Source organism: Callospermophilus lateralis, chromosome 5 (genome assembly GCF_048772815.1).
Source record: "Callospermophilus lateralis isolate mCalLat2 chromosome 5, mCalLat2.hap1, whole genome shotgun sequence".
Classification (NCBI taxonomy): domain Eukaryota; kingdom Metazoa; phylum Chordata; class Mammalia; order Rodentia; family Sciuridae; genus Callospermophilus; species Callospermophilus lateralis.
This window is the reverse complement of record NC_135309.1, coordinates 149,263,868-149,278,133: the sequence shown is the minus strand read 5'-3', so window position 1 is coordinate 149,278,133 and position 14,266 is coordinate 149,263,868. Positions and strand designations below refer to the sequence as shown.

Below are 14,266 nucleotides of genomic sequence, written 5' to 3'. Positions count from 1 at the left end.
GCTTAAAAAATTGATTTATGAGTCATTTTTCTGCTATGTGCTTCTAGCCAGTCTTCTTGTCAAATCACTTCTGAAATCATTCATTTATCAATAGTTAATCCCATGACAAACTCAGCTATCATCCATCTTCTGTTTTCTAAGTCTCTAGAATTACTCATGTTATGTTTTAATTACTTGTAATTATTCCACATGTAATGCAGTTTTTTAGACATCCTCAATAAGTAATAAAACTCAGGCATCAAATGTACAATTTCATAGGTAGCACAATGAGCACTAAAATTGAGTACCACGGGGCTGGTAGAGTGCTCGCCTAGCTGATTCTCAGCACTACATAAAAATAAAGGTATTGTGTTGTGTCTATCTACAAAAAAAAAAAAAATGTTTTCTCTCTCTCTCTCAAAAAAAAAATTGAGTACTGCATGTTTTCTGAAGAAAGTTTTCTGAAGAAAGATCATAAGATCTAGTAAAATCTTTGGGAAAATTTTAAATTCAATAACAGTAAAAAGATTGAGTGAATAAAAGATGAGAGAGGGAATGATAACACATTGAAGAGTTTTACATTTTGAATCAAATTAGTGTAAGGTAACGCCAAGTTAGGTTTTATTTTGGTGCTAAGTTTGCATCTTGTATGTTTTTCTCGCTCCCTCTCTTCCTCCCTCCTTTTCTTATTTTCCTTCCTTCTTTCCTTGCCCCTCATTCTCCTTCTTATAATGAGTTTTTTTCAATTTCCTTGGTGTTGGTGAACTTTAATAAGATAGCTTCCTTCTTCCTCCCAATATCCAGATTTTTTTAGTGGTGTTTGTTGATGTTGCTAGTCTTTTTTTCCCCCCGTTTGTTTTAATTTGTTAATCTTGAAGCATAGGGGACATCTCTAAAAGTAGACTGTTATGTCAAACTGCCTTGAAGTAGGGTGACAGCCTCTGATATTTATTAGTGAGGGTTGATCAGGTCAGCCCTTTCCCATCTACCAAAGGCTTGTTCATCTGAGTGCTCACATTCACTTCTACACTTAGACTCCTCTTAGTTTTCTCAATTGCCTCTAAGCCTTCCTTTTGGTAAGCACAGAGGTTCTCATTTCTGTATTATTCTATTAATGTATTATGCATGCAAACTAATATTATACAATATAATATTATAAGTATAGAGATATTGTGGTGGGAAACATAGATAAGGTCCATGTTCTCAGAGTTCTTTCTTTCTGATGGGAAATTCAGATAAATCAATATCACAAAATTTCTGAAGTACTGTGATTGGGCACAATACAGACATCTAACTCATCCTTGAATAAATTAATGGAAGAATAAGAAGTGATATATAAATTCATAAGACATAAGTGGTCAGGAGAAACTAAGAGAATGTTCCAAGAAGTTGGGTAGGCCCTTAAATAAAAGAAAATGTCACTTTTGAAGAATACATTTGTTAGGACTAGGAATAAAATACACAAGAGAAGAGTTTAGACAAATACATTAGGAAAGGCTGAGTCTAAGGTTTATTTACTTTTTTTGCCATTTATAAAGAGTTTGTTATTTTAAAGAGACTATGTATGTGTGACCAGAATAATTGAAATGATTTAAAGAGGTAGGTCGATATAATCTTGCATCAATTGCAATCAATCAATGCCTGTGTCATTGAACTATAGAGACTGGATGAGTTGGCATACCATATGGAGTTTGTGGCATAAGAAGAAAATAAGTTTTAAGAGAGAGTCCAAAGAGCATCAGCATTTAAAACAGGAAGAAGAGAAATACGAAAGAAAATCTGGGATGGAACAGTCAAATGGGAAGGAGAAAGAAAGTATGAGGTTTCACAGAGGAGAAGAAAAGAATGTTTTAAGAATAAGCGCTCAGGCTGGGATGGGTGGTGCATATCTATAACCTCTGCAACTTTGGAGGTTGAGGCAGGAGGATTACAAGTTCAAAGCCAGCCTAAGCAACATAGCAAGGCCCTAAGCAAGTTAGTGAGACCCTGTATTGAAATTAAAAATTAAATAAAAGGACTGGGGATGTGGTTAAATGGTTAAATGCCCCTGAGTTCAATCTCCCTGGTATGTACTCCCTAAAAAGGGCCTGGATAATATCCCCATAATAAAATAAGGCCTAAAAGGATTCCATAAGAATAAATTGTTTTTTTTAATCTTCCTTAAGAATAAAGCAGTTAGTGAGGTACAAGTACTTCTAGTTAGTGTCAACAGTGTAGGAAGTGTAAAACTCACACAGAAACTAGCACACCATTATTCACTCAATAGACACTTAAAACTTTTTCTTCTACCACCATGTATGATAGTTCCGATTCTTTCACATCCTCATTAACAAATGTGGTTTGACTCTTTAATTAAAGCATTCTGATTAAAGTATATCAGTATCTCATGGTAGATTCAATTTACATTTCCCTAATGACCAATGATGTTGCCATCTTTATACACACACACTTGACATCCATACTTCTGCTTTAATGAACTATTTAGATATTTTGTTCATTTTATTTTGAGGTCATTCCTTTCTTAGTATTGAGTTTTGAAATTTCATTATACTTTTAGTATATGTTTTATTACATGTACATTTGGTAAATATTTTCTCCCAAACCTATAGACTATCTTTCTATTTCTTTAATGATGCCTTTGAAATAATAGAAAATTTACTTTACATAAAAATCAAATGTATTTTTTTAAAATATATGGTACATGATGTTGGTATTTATCTAAAAAAATCTATGCCAAATTTATTAATGGTAATGTAAAATGGCAAAAATCACTTTGGAAAAACCAATTTGACAATGATTTAGAAATTTAAACATGAGATCCTGTCAATCCACTCATAAATATTTACCTAAAAAAAATGAAAGTATATATCCACACAAATATTTGCTCACATATTTTCACAACAAATTTATTTGTAATAGTCCCAAGCAGGAAATAACCCAAATGTCCATCAAAAGTTAACAAACAAGTTGTAGCATCTTCACATAATAGAGTATTACCCATCAACCTAAAGGGACAAATCATTAACAAAAGCTCCAAGTGGATAAATATCAAAAGTTGTGGAGTGAAAGCAGCTAGAAAAAAAGTGAGTATATCGGGCTGGGGTTGTGGCTTAGTGGTAGAGCACTTGCCTAGCATGTGAGAGGCATTGGCTTTGATTCTCAGCACCACATATGAATAAGTTAATAAAACAAAAGTCCATGAACAAATAAAAAATATTTTTAAAAAGTGATTGTAAGTGATTGTATCTTGTATGGTTTCATTATTATTTCATTATTTCAATATTATATAAAATGCAAACTAACTTAAAGTTACAGAAGATCAGATGTTTTTTGGGGACAGATGATGAAGTCAAACAGGGATGGATTATAAAGAGGCACAAGGAAATTTGAGGGAATTATAAATATGCTTATTACCTTTACTATTGTAATGATCTCACCAGTGTGTTGATAGGTCAAAAATTGTACACATGTGTTTCAATGTTTGTCACTTAAATCTCAAGAATGCTGTTAAATATTTTATCTGCATTCTAATTTGACAAGTATGCCAATTCAATTTACTAAAGAGAACATACTTCTTGTGATATGATCAAATCATTCATTCAAAAACCACACATCACCAGTTTCATGATTTCTCTGGGTTCACTTGGACTAAGAGAACTTTGAGAAGTGATAAGGCAACCTCAGGAATGTGGTGACAAGATGTAAAACATCTACCATCACATTCTCACAGTCTTGTGAATCATTGCCATTGACAAAATGTGCTTCTCTCTGGGTTCTAAGGATGCTTCTAGGAAACACTCTTTAGACACACACACACACACACACACACACACACACACACACACCTTAATTTTATTTATTTATTTATTTTTATGTGGTGCTGAGGATCAAACCCAGTACTCCACGCATGCTAGGCAAGTGCTCTACCACTGAGCCACAACCCCAGTTGTAGGAAACACTCTTAAATATACTTTCTTTTCTCCTTTTAAAATGTATTTTTCATGGATTTGGAAAATCATTTTTTTCCTGTTTTCTCTTTTCATAAAATTTTCCCTGGAAAGATAAGGTTCTTAAGAGAATTATGTACTGGAAACCCTGAAAAAATGCCTTCACATTGGCAACTTCTAAAACATGTTTAAATATTTCACAACTCTTTGGGGTTCTTGGGGCTTCTTAAATATGCTTGTGAAGGAAATTTCATCTTAATTTTCTTCACTTTTAACAATTTTTTTTTTATAAACTTAGCACATCTAAAATCATTTTGAAAGGTTTTGTTGCTCCTGCTCCTTTTGCCCTGGTTATATAATTTGGAAGCAATCGATTAAGAAAGACCGTGCTACTTCTTTTAAACTATTTAAAATTAAGGGTAAAATAAACAACTCTCCCCTCATCTTAAGACATTGACATGAGAAGTGGGAAGGGGGAATTGTGCCTTTGGATGTGTTTTCTCCTCACCAGCCGTGCACCAAGACCCAGCAATCAGGAGAAAGATTTACAGAGGAGACCTGAGGTCGCCCATCGCTAGACTGCCAGTGGAGAAGGCTGCACGGTCCTTAGAGAAACCTTTGTGGGCTTTTCCTTAACACCATGTTCCACATGGTGAGGGTGTAATGGGGAGGGGACAGGGTGAATGTATGTTCCTACTTGTCTGGGACAGTCTTGTATTTCACCTGTTTTCTGGTATACCTATCAATAGCTGTCCCTTTTATTCTTAAAATTATTCTGGTTTGAGTTATATGATTGTCCCTATCTCCTTCACGGGGCTGGGGTATCCATCCTATGGTAGTCACCTAAGGTTGATGGCTGAAAACTCACAGCTGATCCTTCACAGGAAACATGTCGTCCACGGAATCAGAGGCAGCACTACATGAGACACTGTGTTTCACTTCCCCTATCCCATCAGCCCCAAGCAGGCGGAGGCTGAGAATGAGAGGGGGATCCAAAAAGCTGGCTTCTTTTTATTGTTATATAATGCTCCCATATATAAAAACACTACCTTTTATTTATTTATTCATGATTTGAAGCATATTTATGATATTTCAGCATTTGGGCTATTATGAATTATAAATAATGCTGCTATAAACATTCACATAAAATTATTTTTATGAATATACATTTACATGGAATAGGTGTGGAATTGCTGGGTCATATGGTAATCCCATGTTTAGCTTTTTGAAGAATTGCCAAGATTTTCAAAGTGATGGTATCATTTTATATTCCTACCAGCAACGTATGAAGGTCCCAATTTTTCTTCTACATCCTCTCTAACACTAGCTCTCAGCTGTCTTTTTTCCCCTTTCTTTCTTCTCTCTCTCTCTCTCTCTCTCTCTCTCTCTCTCTCTCTCTCTCCCTCTCTGGACTGAGGATTGAACCAAGGGGCACTTAACCACTGATACACATCCCCAGCCCTTTTTAATGTTTTATTTAGAGACAGGGTCTCGCTGGGTTGTGTAGGAACTCACTAAATTGCTGAGGCTGTCTTTGAACTCACTATCCTCCTGCCTCAGCCCCCTGAGCTGCTGGGATGACACTGCACCTCGCTTGTTGACTGTCTTAACTATCTCTCTCTAAGTTTAATTTTTTTATAACTGTAATTGTATATCCATCAGCTCAAAAATTTATAGCTTCATTTTGTTGAGAACACTCAAAATCTTCTCACCTAGCTAAAATATATAATTAAATGCTGTCAACCACTTTTAGCTTACTGTTCTATAGTTTTTATGTCTCTGATTTTTGTGTCTTTTCTGTTTTGTTTTTAAATAGGTAGTATAGTTGAAAGTTTGTCAATTTTGTTTATGTTTTCAAAAATCACTTTTTGTTTTTTTGATCTCTTGTATTGTTTGAAAAGGTTTTGGTCTCAAATTCATTTCTTTCTTTAATAATCTTTATTATTTCTTTCTTTAATAATCTTTATTATTTCTTTCCCATAATTTTGAATTTGGTTTGTTTTTCTTTTCTATTTCCTGAAGTTGCACTGTTAGGTTTTTTTATTTAAAACTTTTCTACCTTTATGTATGCATTCATTTCTATAAAATTTCCTCTCAGTACTGCTTTTGCTTAATTATTATATAATTGGGTGTGTCGTTTCCAATGTAACTTGCTTCAAACTTTTTTTAAAATTTACCTTCCAATTTTTTTCATTGACTTATTGGCTAATCAGATACATGCTTAATTTCTATATATTTGTACAATTTCTACTGTTATCCTTGTTTTTGTTTCCAATTTTATTCTTCTGTGGTCAAAGAAGATAGCTATGATGTTATTTTGATTTTTAAGAATGTCTTTGACCTTGTTTTGCTCTCATTCCTATGTGATAAGAATGTGTGTTCTAGTCGGGCATGGTGGCACACACCTGTAATCCTAGTGACTTGGGAGTCTGAGGCACGATGATCACAATCTCAAAATAAAAACTAAAAGGGGCTGGGAATATAGTTCAGTGGTAAACCTTTACTGGGTTCCATCCCCAGTACTGCCAAAAGAATGTGTATCTGTAGCCGTTATATGAAACACCCTGTAAATGTCTGCTAGGCCCCGTGGGTCAACAGTATTATTATTATTTTACGTTTTAAATAGAAACCACTCAGAAACCATTTTCTCCCTGTAACTCTTGCAAAGGAAAGAGAAGAATGATCACCAATGTCAAATGGCAGTTGCAACCAAGCAATATCAAGAGATATTCATTCTTCTTTCTCAGGAGAGAGTGCTTCCCCTCCTCCTCATGGTTTCTGGTACTTCCCACTAGTTTTGTTTGTTTTTTCTTTAGTGATACTGCTTGATTATTTTGTTATTATCATTTGCATATCTACTCTACCAGTACTTTTTATAATGTATTTATATCTTCATCACAGTAGTTTTACTCTTATTTCTAATTCTGGCCTCTCCTTAAATATTTCTTGTAAGCCTGATATGATGGAGAAAAAATTCTGTCAGTTTTAACTTGTCTGAAAAAGACTATTTCTTTATTGTTTTTGAAACCTAACTTCGCTGGATATAGTATTCATAGCTGAAAGGGTTTTTCTTGGGTGTTTGTTGTGTTTTTTTTTTGTTTGTTTTTTAGTGCTCTGAATATATTATTCCATTCTATCCTGGTTCTCAATTTTAGAGAAATCTGCTATTATTCAATTAACATTTCCTTCTATGTTATTTAATATTTCCCTCTTCCTAAGAATTATTTATCTTTTCATTTGGACAGCTTGATTATACTCTGTCTTGGACAGGACTGCATGAGTTGAGTCTAATTAGGGTTCTTTGAGCTCTATGGGATCTGGTTTCCCCAACTATCCTAATATTTGAGAATTTTTCTGGTATTATTTTGTTAAATGTGCTTTCAATGCCTTTTTCCAACTCTTCTCCCGCCAGAAAAGAAGTAATGGCAATATTTGTCCATTGAATGTTGCTCCCTTAGATTTTTCATTCATTTCATTCATTTTTTCTTCATTTCCTCTAACTGAATCGATTCAAAAGATCTATTTTCAGCCAGGATGGTGGTGTATGACTGTAATCCCAGCGACCCAGGAGGTGAAAGGAAATCCATCTTTGCTCTGAGGGGAAAAAAAATCATAATTAGACCAGGTTAGACCAGGTAGAGAGCCCTGGAGCATCTGAGTGTCTTCTCTCCTCTCCGGGGTGCTGTCTTGGGTCTCTGTATTTCACAAGGATCTCACTGCTGCTGTGCAGGGGACTTCCCAGCCACAACAGTTGGACTACAGTTGTTGATACTTTGCGGTGGTACCTTTTAGTAGGGAGGTGAGCAACAGGCAACTCAATTCGGCCATGTCACTAGTGTCACCCATCTCCCAAATTTTATGTTTCACTGACTCTCTTTCTCCTGAGGATGCTTGATCAATAAATCATTTACACAAGAATATCAGGCTGTGAAAAGCCGACTTGGATAGTATTGGAACTGATGGTTCCAGGAGGCAATCTTTACAGATGTGGCTCTAGAGCTGGTTAACTCACTGAGTGACAGTGACAGTGCAGGCATTCCTGGCAGGAGAAGTGTTGACAGTCTGTCAAAGCCCTGTGGACAGCTGGCCCAGTGACTACACAAACTTTCACTGATGGTGACCTAGATAAGACATGGCAGGAAGGGGGTGGATTTCCTTCTTAGGGTCTGTGAGGTTTGAGAGATTTTAAAGACAGTAACTATGTGAACTATTAGAATCAGGTAGCTAGGGCAAAATGCCATTTTTTGCATTAAAGAAAGGAAATAACAGGCTCAGCTCTGTTAATGATGAATTTAAAGTGTAAAAGATGAGAATATAGGTGGTGGTAATTGAGGGATCATCATCTCTTGAAGCCAGACAGAAGACAGAGCTAGAAATGAAACACAGCACTTGGTCATAAAAGTGTAAAAATTATTCTCAGATTACTCATGTTTCCCATGCCAATCACAGCTTGACAAGGAAAAGGGATGCTTCCGATACTTGAAGTGAAGGGTATCTGGCTTGGGTGCACTTGAAAACCTTCAATGCCTGCTCCCCTGAACTCACTGTGGCTGCAAAAGGGTTCATTTCCCTTGTTTGAAGCTAAGGCATCCCTTATAGACTGTGCAGAGTCCTCCAAACCAACTTATAAAGTGCTTTATAAGACAAAAATTTTTTTTGTCATAGGTGCTCACATACTCTCATGACCACCAGATCCATAGCTAGAGTGAAATCTCAGGACCACCTTACTAGGAAGTGCTGAGTTTTTGTTAAGAAGCGGGAGAACTGAAACCCAACAAGCCAGAATCTTGCTACCATGGATGGGCAAGAAACTCAGTGGTCAACATACTATATCTATACATGTGATTTTGGAAGTATAAACTGAGGCATGTTTAAATAAAGAAAATTCAAAGTACCATAAGGTTAGTAATATTTTGTACTTTCTTTAATATACTGTTTAGTTTTAATCTCAAATACAGATACTTTGGCAGATTCTAATCATGAAGATACATTAAAGTTCCAACTCAATTTATAGTCTTATCAAATAAATTAGTACTTGAACATCACCTGTTTTATAACTTTTATAATTTATTAAATTTTTATCAATGCCTATTAAAATAAAACTTAAAGCAAATTTAATTACACTGAATGACACTTCATATCTCAGTGTATTGTCTCAATATTCTGTTTTTTAATATTCTGAAATTATTTTAATTATAAGGGATTTGAAGAAATTTTAGTTTATAACATATAATTGATCTGAGATCCTGAAACCTAGAACCAATTAAGCAACTTATTTTCCTGGAATTGAGTCTCATATTTTCGATAAGATACCTGAAGGTAATAACTATATAATCTGATTTTCACAAACTATCTGAGGGAGGAAGTAATTTAATATGTTTTTAATTTGATTCGGAAAGCATTTCTGTTAAATTTTAAGCATATTGTCATTTTGTCTCCATTTATATTTCTCCAATGTCACATTAGCTGATAATCCTTTTTTTTTGGTACTGGAGATTGAACCCAGAAGTGCTGCTTTACCACTGAGCTACATTCTCAGCCCTTTTTAATTCTTTATTTTGAGATAAGCTCTTGTTCAGCTGCCAAGACTGGCCGTGAATTTGTGACTCTCCTGCCCCAGCCTTCACATGGCTGAAATGATAGAAGTGTGCTACCAGGTTGATGATCATTTTATAGATTAAAAAGAATAAAAAATATCTCTTGGTTAAAATATCCCCTTTAGCTAGAAAGTCCAGGTACAAGAAAGAATGGGTAACATGTGTGCAAGTAGATACATTAATGCATAGAGTCAAGGAAAGTGCCTCCTGTTAGGCATTCTTCACTAGAAGATGCACCTTTAAAACATTAATAGCCTTGAGGACCTCTAAGTCACTACTTCATACCAGCACGTTTCCGCTGTAGTCCTTTCCTAAGACCTCCTCAGCGCAGTGAGAGTGGGTATATCAGTTGCAAAGAGATCAACCCCTCTGCACTCTGTATTGCTTTCTTAGTTTTAACTAAATAAGTCATCTCATATAGACTGTTGGATCCAGATATATGCTGACTCATTGATTGCTGTATAAGATCTATGTCAGTACATTTGGGATCCTTGACTCAAAAATTTAGGTTAGCAGATCTTTGCTTTTTAAAAAACATTGCTGGTAATATTGAAATGCTCTCAAAAATCGCCAGTAGTTTAGTAAGCTTTTTAAGACTATGACAAATGCCCAAGATAACCAACTTACAAAGGGCTAAAGTTCATTATAGTTCTGTTTTAGAGGGATTTTTTTAAAGTATTTCACAAAAATGTGTCAATCTAATATCCAATTACCTCCAAATACTCTAATGTATATTTCTTATAAAGACCTTCTTTCACATAATTACAATACAATCACCAACACAAGGAATTAACACTGGTATGTTTCTGTGACATGAACCTTAATGCCATCTGAGTTAACTCAATTGACTCAATATTGTCCTTAATACTGAATGGTTCCAGCTAAGAATCATCTGCTGTATTTTATTTTCAAATATCTCTAATCTCTATGAAACTTTCAAAGACTGCAGTTGTATAATCTATAAAATTATCTGATGATTCCTCCTGATTAAATTCAGGTTATGGATCTTTTAGAGGAATATCTCAGAAGTGATGTAATGTTCTGTTTATTGCATTCTATTAGGTGGTACATTTTTAGTCTGATGTTTTATTTAATTTGATCCCTTCTCCACTGTAATATTAATGTTTCTCTTTAATAATTAGTAAGAATATTGCAGGAAGGTACTTTTAACTATAAGTTTCTCATAAAACTCTCAGTTTATTACCCTATTTATCCATCTATTGAACTCATGAATTCACATTTTATCTGATGGGACACAAGGCTTAACTATCATTATTTATCTTTTTTTAATTTTATTTTTATTTATATATGACAGCAGAATGCTTTGTTCAATGGAAGACACTTCAAGCTTACTCTTGCGAACTCTAGGTGTATCACCATCATTCTTGAGAAAGTTTTTGCTTTTGGAAGAAAGTAGTATTCCAGATTTATCTTATATTCTCCTTGAACTCAGCTATTTTGGGGGGAACCCCAGTTGCTTCAACTGGAGAGAAATAACTGCAGCAGTCTGGATGGGCAAAATACAGGGGGCGGGGGTGACAAGCAACTTGTGAAGGTTGATACAGCAGGAGCCGCTTCTCTGCTGGACAGCAGAGGTATATATACTTAACTAATTACACACAGCTTAACTTAATTAACATAAACTAGATACAGCAGTCAACCAATAAGGAATCCTCATCATCTTAATAATTACACACGGCTTAACTTAATCGACATAATCTAGACACAGCAGTCAGTCATTAAGGAATCTCCATCATCTTAATGGCTCGCTGGCGTTACTTCTCAAACCACTCCTCTTGGCAAAGTGCCAGGCGCCATCTTGACTTGTCTCTGGCCCTCAACAATAACTGGAAGCAAAGGTCTGTGTGATAGGTATATTCATTGTTATTGGGCTATATCTTTGCTTGCAGATTCTCTTGGACAGAACTAGAATGTGAGTGTGTATGTATGTGTTTGTGTGTAAATTCTCATTATGGTTTCTCTAATAGTCTTGAGGTCTCTCTCTAAGTGGCCACAATCAGAATAGCACTGACTGGGGGACAATTTAAGTTTGAGTGTTTCAGTGAGGTGAGACAAATGAGAGAAACCAAAATATGTGAAACCGTGAAAACTTCATACACATGCATCCTAGTACTGACAAGTGGCTGAGAGAAGTCTGGGAGATGCAAGAAGCTCAAGGTGTGTGTGTGTGTGAGTGTGTGTGTGTGTGGGGGGGTGAAGACAGGATTGTGATTTTTCCTTTATTAAGGTCTCTCTTGAGCTTCTCCATGGGGGTCATATGTTGTATAACTTAAAGAAAACACGTGCAATGCTCCTGTGCTCAGCCTGTACCAAGTGTTGGTTTTTGAGTTTTTGAGATGAGAAATAAGTGGGCTATATCACGAACAACCACACAGGGTCAGGGGTGTTTTAACTAGGTCAAACTCACAGTGTTGCTTTCAGTCAAACCAACTTACATCAGGTCTAAAAATGAATGCCATGTTAATCAAATTTATGAAAATATACACACATAATGACATCTAAATATAGCCACAGATATTGAAAGCCACACAGTTCATACTGCTATCTCCAATGCTAATCCAAACTGCAGGACTCATTCTACTTTTGTCCCATTCTGTATTTGTAATGCCCTTCTCTGGCAGCATGAATCTGGTCTCCATATCTTAAATACATCTAATTTTCAGCACTCCGGTTTGTAGTCAATTCCCCCTATATGTGCTAACACCTCGTCCCCCAATCACACTGCTCTGGCTTAGATTTCTCATGCAGTCCACACCCCTCCCCAGCGGGCACCCTCCTCATTGTGCTTGGTTTCTCACTCCCTCAACTCTGACTAGTTTCCATGTGGTGACCCTCTTCACACTGGTCTGCCCCAGAGGACATCTCCTTAGCAGAACTGTCCTCGGACACTCACAGCCACATGTGGTCATCTCCCTACCTATTTGAGCTCTGTCATTCCACATCAAAGCTCTTTCTATACATGATCAGGCAACCTCATCATTCCACCTGGACTCCAAAGTTAATGGCAAGCTGCTCTTTTGCGAATGCACCTCCTTGCCCTGATCAGGGACTAAAAACCTGAGCTCAGCCACCCTTCCTAGTGGGCAATTTCCTTCCAATTCCATTTAGACTCTGGCTCCCCACACCAGGGATTTGCACTCCTTGTTGCTTTTCTTTTTCTGCTTCACTATGATGCCCTGTGGTACCCCTCACCCCCCGCTGCCCTCCCTGCCCAGCCTGGATTCCAGCAGATTCCAGCGCCCCTCACCAGTCTATGCTCACACCTCCATGCCTACCTTCTTCAGCACATCCTCAGAGCATTAGGACTCAAAGCCCCAATTCAAGAAGAAAAGGAGAAGAGAAAGAAAAAGGAAGAAGAAGAAATGTTTTTGATCTTTTTTTGCTCAAGTTACAAAAACATTCCATTTCCTGTTGTTTCTCTTTTTCTGACCAAAGTGTCACTTCCAATTTGCATTGGATGTTTTATGCCAGAGAGAACTTTGCTTTCCATGCCAATAATCTCAACACCAGCCTCTCTAACATGCATTCTTTCATGGAAGACGTGACTTGACACTCTCGGTATTTATAAATGCTATTTTTATTTAATCCTTACCAGTCTAATGACTTACTGTCTCAGAATGATGTTCTCTGATTTGCAAACTCTTATTTAGAAATAGAATCCCTCTCAGAGTGAGTTGATTATATCTATTGTTACTTACTCATTTCATTTGCTCATATTTTTATATAACAGGGCAATAATACTTTTTAAAGTAAAAAATCTAGCCAAACAACCAATGAATATGATTTTAATTTAAAAAAGTCTTTAATTTCCATTGGACTAGTTAAAGCAATTATTACTTGGCTTTATTGACTTACATCCTTTTAATAACAAAATGCTTAGATTTATTTTAAAAATTCAGGAATAATGTAAATTCAAAAAATTGAGACTTGCAATAATAATGCTTTTCACTGATAATGCTTTTTCACTAAATGTGTTTGTTCTCATAATTTCAGTGAAAAATATGTATATAGTAATATAAAAGTTCATATCACTCATTTTAATGGTGTTTAAAGATGTATTTGGAATTGTGATATTGGCACATGTTCTAATTAATCTAATATTTATTCATGTCAGAAATAACAATGACAGTTCATGCTAGACAGTTTCCCATTATCTGATACAATCACCCTTTCAATAAAGCAGAACCCTAATGAGATAAGTTAAAAATATATATATATATTTAAATAGATATGCTGCTTTAAACAGGATAGGATTAGCTAAATGCACATTATCATTTTAAGGAAAGGCAGCCTTTGTTGTTTTATTTTGCTGGAAGGGAAAAGAATTCCTTTCTAACTAACTTTTAGTAAAAATTAGTCCAGTGATTGGCTGAGTTCCGGTGACTGAAACAAAACAGATTCCCAGCTATTTGAAGTGTATCTGGAGACAAAATTAATAAAATTTCCTTTATGAGATGCAGGTGTTCTATGGGAATATCAGAGAAGGAAGGAGCTGAACTTTGGGACACATTCTCTGTGTGAAGCACTACGACAGCTAGCTTATATGTCATTCACTTCTCGAGCAGTTCTGAAGGTTGTCACTCATCTCGAAAAAACAGCAAATTAAAAGAGAAGTTAAAGGACTTCTCATTGTATGTTATGATAAGGTACACTGCCTAGGGCATGCAGAGAAAATGGTGAAAATATTAACGTCTGGAGCTAGGCAATAAAGGATTCTGAAAA

The 14,266-nt window shown here is 35.8% G+C and overlaps 1 non-coding gene across 1 annotated transcript; it reads right to left on the bottom strand.

The window, feature by feature from the left end:
* Positions 1-6,554: 6,554 nt before the first annotated feature.
* LOC143400607 (small nucleolar RNA U3) lies at positions 6,555-6,773 on the bottom strand. Its single transcript, XR_013091510.1, has one exon. It is a non-coding gene; the product is annotated as a small nucleolar RNA U3 (small nucleolar RNA).
* Positions 6,774-14,266: the final 7,493 nt, after the last annotated feature.